Here is a 7,666-nt window from a genome sequence, read left to right as displayed (position 1 = left end):
AAGCTTCGATTCTAGGTCAAAGGAAATGTCATATGCATCAGCTTGAGATTGCGCATTTTCTCATTTGCCTCAGTAAAACTTTACCCTGGAGTTAGGGCCTCTGATTCATTTGGGGAAAAAGAGGGATGAGTGTCTCACATGGCTCTGAGAGAGTCGCAGCTGATGTCCGCGGGGATGACATTCAGACTCGCAGGACGGATGCTGACCAGCAGAACAGCCAGATTGACTTGGAACCACAAGGTGAAGTCGCTGGGTTGGAAGTTGGGGAATCTGGGAGCCAGGGCCGTCAGTGTCAGGTTGAGCATGGTGTCTCTCACAGCAGTGTTTGTAATGTAGGTGATGTTTTGCTAAAAGGCAAAAAGACAAATGAGTTCGGGATGAGGACAGACACAGACCTATATTGGTTGCCACTGTCATTTTGGGCAGTGCTCAAGATTGATCTTTCTTGCTACACCCTCACCTGTATTGTGAAAATGACAAAAGTCTGAAAGAAGTCGTCAAGCTGCTCAACTTCTGGAGATGTTGTTACGCTGACAAAGACTTCTGTCAAGACAGTCACATTCTCAAGAGCACCAGTGCTTGGATCCAGAACCAGCTCAGCTTTCTGCTCTGGTGAGAGGGAGTCCAAAGTTGCCAGCTGTGGAAGCAAAATAATAATTGATGAAAAAAAGTTCACGCAAGTTCCCGCAGCTAAATCTTGAAATGGCAAAACGCCACTTTGTTTAATGGTGCGGCGTGCGGTGTGGACAGGAAAGTTGGAAAGTACAAATAAGGTGTCTCTTACTCCTGTGATGTTCAGCTCCTTCAAAGCAGAGTACTCTACTTCTTTAGCGAAAGGACCCAGGTTGACCTCTAGCCATTGGGCATCAGTCTGGATGTCAAGTCTGCAGGCTACAAAATAAACAAAACCTTGGTCAAAGCCTGAGGTAAGTGCCACCATTTCTGGAATTTTGAAAAAACCTTGGAAATGGGAAGCTCTAGCAAGGCTCAGGAAACCTTTTGTCAAAACCCAGGTTAAGTACGACAGTGTGGTCAAATACCTGAATCGCTGAACTTGGCCGAAAACTGCTTGAGGTGTTGGACGAGGACGTTGGCGATTCCTTTTCTTCTGCTTAGTGGCATTTTTTCGAAGACCGTGCCCATTCCTTTCACACTGCGAGAGAAGAATTGTTCACATATCAAAAGTTAGGAAATTTGCTAGGCCACATGAGGTACTTCTACTCCCATATGCAGCTGACATCATTCAGGTTTGATGATGTAGAGCCATCAGAGAGATTGCACCGTGCTTACATGACTTGGTAGTTGGTGCAGTTTGCCTGTGCAGTTGTTTGAGTCAGCATCACTGGAGTGAAACTGGGGAGGATAGGAGTGAGTTTCACTTGGAACCAGGAGATCCAGGCTGTTACATCAAAGTTGAAGAAATTGACGCTGATGACTTGGAAGGTGCTGTTCATGGCAAAGTCTCTCACAGGAATGGCAATATCTGGAATCTGTGGGAACAGGACATACAGTACATGAGCGTTCATATCCCCTATGAAGGGCACCAGTGTGGTGTGCTGGAAATCTTTGTCGTCTTAACTTGATGGTGAAAGTTACCTCAGGAGCCGCGCTCAGCGTGGTCAGAAACGCGTCAACATTTTCGAGAGCATCTCCCACCAACAGGACCTGAAAGACGGCCTCGATTTTGGTGGAGTCGTTCAGTGCTCCGGACGTCAGAGTCAGCTGCGCTGCCTGGGATGGTGTCAGCAGTTCCAGAGACTCAAACTGCAACGGGCAACGCAAAGCAGTTAGAGGCCTGCTCGGCAGGGAAGCTAACAGGTGATTTTGTGCGCACATTCAGGAAAAAGTACAAGCAACTTACGCTGGAGAAGTTCACATTGAGTGTTTGTAGAACTTCCAGAGGCGCATAAACCGAAAATTGGCCAAAGTTGGTCTGAAGCCAGTCTTTGCTACCCGTGGTACCAGCAATGCAGCCAGGATCTGAAACAAATGCAGCAAAGAAAGATGATTACCACGCAGGTTCTCTTACTCCTGAGAGACATTACAGTACCAGGTCAAGTATGAACCTTTTGCCAAAGCCTACAAATCTTTTCCCAAGCACAAACCTGATGAGTCTCCTCTTGACAGGAACGGATACAGGAAGCGAGTGAAGATGGCTTTCTTTTGCTCCTCATTCATGGCTGCTGACCGCTCGCTGAGAGCTGCCACCCTGAATGGAGAAAGACAGAGGAACAGATAAGATCCCCTTGCTCTTGAGAAACATTGAAGCGGCGTTAAGTATTGAGTGTCTGTACGTACACAGCCTGGAAGGTCTCACAACTGAAACTCTGGTTGGTTAGGCATGTCAGGAACTTTGGGGTCACAGATGGTAAAAATGGCCCCAGTCTGATGTTAAACCACTGGCTGATGAAGGCTTTGTCGTTCAACTGTGTTTCAGTCAAGTTGTTCAGTTTGACTTCCCGTATCACTTCGAGGACCGTGGGCACGGACAGAGTGAGGTTTTGGACCTGTAAAGAGTGGGGAAAAAACATTGTTCATGTCCACGTCTGCAAATGATGCTATAGAGTTGGGTAAGACTGGAGAACCACACCTACCTTGCCAGAATATTGGACAAGGGCTTCGTCAAGAATGCCGGCCACTTTGGCAAAGAAGGCCTTCCAGATTTCTTTGGGATAACTGTTGCTGTCGGGAAGCTTGCACTCCAGCAGTTTAACCAAGCCGTCCACAGATAGAGATTCCAGCTAAGGGAAGACAAGAAAAGTGTGATTATTGACAACGGGCCCGAGCATAACTTTAGCTGTTGGATGCCAAAACACCAAATGATGCCTGCCATCACCGCCCAAAGCATTTGCCGGCAATGTCCGTGCATGCCTACCGAGGAGCATGCGAGGTCTCCCATGCTGAAATTGCATGGCGTCCCAGTGGAGTTCACAGAGGCCAGGAGATCCTGCTCTGCGATGCTGTGTGGCACAAAGAAAACGCGTTACTGGCATGTCTGACACAGACTACTGAAACTTGACTACACCGACTACAACTTGCCTATGCCTCTAATGGTTCACTCACCTGCTGGCGTTGGCACAAAGACTCTCCTCTGTAGAAAACAAGATTCACATGAAGAAGGATTTTAGGGACCAAAGCAATTTTACATTTTAAGACAAACGCTACTTTTTTTTTTTTGGCAAATGCAAGGCACCCTAGAGAGGGACTTACCATCCACCACGGTCTCTGCGCACTGGAGGAGAAAAAAGCATAACTCAACTGAATCATTGAAATAACAAGGTACTTGGAAATAGATTAAGTCAATGTGAGCGCATTTTGTGCAGTGTGATTTTCTTTTAGATGCTACTTACCACGTCCACTGGAGGTGTTGGTGGTGTACAGCCTGTATGAGGAGACAAACAGGACAAAGCTTAGAGGAGAGCAGGCCACGGTCATACCAAGAAGGAATCACATACTCTACACGTCATCATAACATCGCTTGTTGCGCATCTAATACCTGGAGGCAACTTCTGTTCCAGGTAGTCTCTGCTTGACTGGAGGTCTGCTGACACACCCGGTGGCAGTGTTTTCAAAGATTCGTCAAAAGCTTCGATTCTAGGTCAAAGGAAATGTCATATGCATCAGCTTGAGATTGCGCATTTTCTCATTTGCCTCAGTAAAACTTTACCCTGGAGTTAGGGCCTCTGATTCATTTGGGGAAAAAGAGGGATGAGTGTCTCACATGGCTCTGAGAGAGTCGCAGCTGATGTCCGCGGGGATGACATTCAGACTCGCAGGACGGATGCTGACCAGCAGAACAGCCAGATTGACTTGGAACCACAAGGTGAAGTCGCTGGGTTGGAAGTTGGGGAATCTGGGAGCCAGGGCCGTCAGTGTCAGGTTGAGCATGGTGTCTCTCACAGCAGTGTTTGTAATGTAGGTGATGTTTTGCTAAAAGGCAAAAAGACAAATGAGTTCGGGATGAGGACAGACACAGACCTATATTGGTTGCCACTGTCATTTTGGGCAGTGCTCAAGATTGATCTTTCTTGCTACACCCTCACCTGTATTGTGAAAATGACAAAAGTCTGAAAGAAGTCGTCAAGCTGCTCAACTTCTGGAGATGTTGTTACGCTGACAAAGACTTCTGTCAAGACAGTCACATTCTCAAGAGCACCAGTGCTTGGATCCAGAACCAGCTCAGCTTTCTGCTCTGGTGAGAGGGAGTCCAAAGTTGCCAGCTGTGGAAGCAAAATAATAATTGATGAAAAAAAGTTCACGCAAGTTCCCGCAGCTAAATCTTGAAATGGCAAAACGCCACTTTGTTTAATGGTGCGGCGTGCGGTGTGGACAGGAAAGTTGGAAAGTACAAATAAGGTGTCTCTTACTCCTGTGATGTTCAGCTCCTTCAAAGCAGAGTACTCTACTTCTTTAGCGAAAGGACCCAGGTTGACCTCTAGCCATTGGGCATCAGTCTGGATGTCAAGTCTGCAGGCTACAAAATAAACAAAACCTTGGTCAAAGCCTGAGGTAAGTGCCACCATTTCTGGAATTTTGAAAAAACCTTGGAAATGGGAAGCTCTAGCAAGGCTCAGGAAACCTTTTGTCAAAACCCAGGTTAAGTACGACAGTGTGGTCAAATACCTGAATCGCTGAACTTGGCCGAAAACTGCTTGAGGTGTTGGACGAGGACGTTGGCGATTCCTTTTCTTCTGCTTAGTGGCATTTTTTCGAAGACCGTGCCCATTCCTTTCACACTGCGAGAGAAGAATTGTTCACATATCAAAAGTTAGGAAATTTGCTAGGCCACATGAGGTACTTCTACTCCCATATGCAGCTGACATCATTCAGGTTTGATGATGTAGAGCCATCAGAGAGATTGCACCGTGCTTACATGACTTGGTAGTTGGTGCAGTTTGCCTGTGCAGTTGTTTGAGTCAGCATCACTGGAGTGAAACTGGGGAGGATAGGAGTGAGTTTCACTTGGAACCAGGAGATCCAGGCTGTTACATCAAAGTTGAAGAAATTGACGCTGATGACTTGGAAGGTGCTGTTCATGGCAAAGTCTCTCACAGGAATGGCAATATCTGGAATCTGTGGGAACAGGACATACAGTACATGAGCGTTCATATCCCCTATGAAGGGCACCAGTGTGGTGTGCTGGAAATCTTTGTCGTCTTAACTTGATGGTGAAAGTTACCTCAGGAGCCGCGCTCAGCGTGGTCAGAAACGCGTCAACATTTTCGAGAGCATCTCCCACCAACAGGACCTGAAAGACGGCCTCGATTTTGGTGGAGTCGTTCAGTGCTCCGGACGTCAGAGTCAGCTGCGCTGCCTGGGATGGTGTCAGCAGTTCCAGAGACTCAAACTGCAACGGGCAACGCAAAGCAGTTAGAGGCCTGCTCGGCAGGGAAGCTAACAGGTGATTTTGTGCGCACATTCAGGAAAAAGTACAAGCAACTTACGCTGGAGAAGTTCACATTGAGTGTTTGTAGAACTTCCAGAGGCGCATAAACCGAAAATTGGCCAAAGTTGGTCTGAAGCCAGTCTTTGCTACCCGTGGTACCAGCAATGCAGCCAGGATCTGAAACAAATGCAGCAAAGAAAGATGATTACCACGCAGGTTCTCTTACTCCTGAGAGACATTACAGTACCAGGTCAAGTATGAACCTTTTGCCAAAGCCTACAAATCTTTTCCCAAGCACAAACCTGATGAGTCTCCTCTTGACAGGAACGGATACAGGAAGCGAGTGAAGATGGCTTTCTTTTGCTCCTCATTCATGGCTGCTGACCGCTCGCTGAGAGCTGCCACCCTGAATGGAGAAAGACAGAGGAACAGATAAGATCCCCTTGCTCTTGAGAAACATTGAAGCGGCGTTAAGTATTGAGTGTCTGTACGTACACAGCCTGGAAGGTCTCACAACTGAAACTCTGGTTGGTTAGGCATGTCAGGAACTTTGGGGTCACAGATGGTAAAAATGGCCCCAGTCTGATGTTAAACCACTGGCTGATGAAGGCTTTGTCGTTCAACTGTGTTTCAGTCAAGTTGTTCAGTTTGACTTCCCGTATCACTTCGAGGACCGTGGGCACGGACAGAGTGAGGTTTTGGACCTGTAAAGAGTGGGGAAAAAACATTGTTCATGTCCACGTCTGCAAATGATGCTATAGAGTTGGGTAAGACTGGAGAACCACACCTACCTTGCCAGAATATTGGACAAGGGCTTCGTCAAGAATGCCGGCCACTTTGGTAAAGAAGGCCTTCCAGATTTCTTTGGGATAACTGTTGCTGTTGGGAAGCTTGCACTCCAGCAGTTTAACCAAGCCGTCCACAGATAGAGATTCCAGCTTAGGGAAGACAAGAAAAGTGTGATTATTGACAACGGGCCCGAGCATAACTTTAGCTGTTGGATGCCAAAACACCAAATGATGCCTGCCATCACTGCCCAAAGCATTTGCCGGCAATGTCCGTGCATGCCTACCGAGGAGCATGCGAGGTCTCCCATGCTGAAATTGCATGGCGTCCCAGTGGAGTTCACAGAGGCCAGGAGATCCTGCTCTGCGATGCTGTGTGGCACAAAGAAAACGCGTTACTGGCATGTCTGACACAGACTACTGAAACTTGACTACACCGACTACAACTTGCCTATGCCTCTAATGGTTCACTCACCTGCTGGCGTTGGCACAAAGACTCTCCTCTGTAGAAAACAAGATTCACATGAAGAAGGATTTTAGGGACCAAAGCAATTTTACATTTTAAGACAAACGCTACTTTTTTTTTTTTGGCAAATGCAAGGCACCCTAGAGAGGGACTTACCATCCACCACGGTCTCTGCGCACTGGAGGAGAAAAAAGCATAACTCAACTGAATCATTGAAATAACAAGGTACTTGGAAATAGATTAAGTCAATGTGAGCGCATTTTGTGCAGTGTGATTTTCTTTTAGATGCTACTTACCACGTCCACTGGAGGTGTTGGTGGTGTACAGCCTGTATGAGGAGACAAACAGGACAAAGCTTAGAGGAGAGCAGGCCACGGTCATACCAAGAAGGAATCACATACTCTACACGTCATCATAACATCGCTTGTTGCGCATCTAATACCTGGAGGCAACTTCTGTTCCAGGTAGTCTCTGCTTGACTGGAGGTCTGCTGACACACCCGGTGGCAGTGTCTTCAAAGATTCGTCAAAAGCTTTGATTCTAGGTCAAAGGAAATGTCATATGCATCAGCTTGAGATTGCGCATTTTCTCATTTGCCTCAGTAAAACTTTACCCTGGAGTTAGGGCCTCTGATTCATTTGGGGAAAAAGAGGGATGAGTGTCTCACATGGCTCTGAGAGAGTTGCAGCTGATGTCCGCGGGGATGACATTCAGACTCGCAGGACGGATGCTGACCAGCAGAACAGCCAGATTGACTTGGAACCACAAGGTGAAGTCGCTGGGTTGGAAGTTGGGGAATCTGGGAGCCAGGGCCGTCAGTGTCAGGTTGAGCATGGTGTCTCTCACAGCAGTGTTTGTAATGTAGGTGATGTTTTGCTAAAAGGCAAAAAGACAAATGAGTTCGGGATGAGGACAGACACAGACCTATATTGGTTGCCACTGTCATTTTGGGCAGTGCTCAAGATTGATCTTTCTTGCTACACCCTCACCTGTATTGTGAAAATGACAAAAGTCTGAAAGAAGTCGTCA

This window comes from Sardina pilchardus, chromosome 18 (assembly GCF_963854185.1).
Source record: "Sardina pilchardus chromosome 18, fSarPil1.1, whole genome shotgun sequence".
NCBI classification, from domain to species: Eukaryota; Metazoa; Chordata; class Actinopteri; order Clupeiformes; family Clupeidae; genus Sardina; species Sardina pilchardus.
This window is presented reverse-complemented; position numbering follows the sequence as displayed.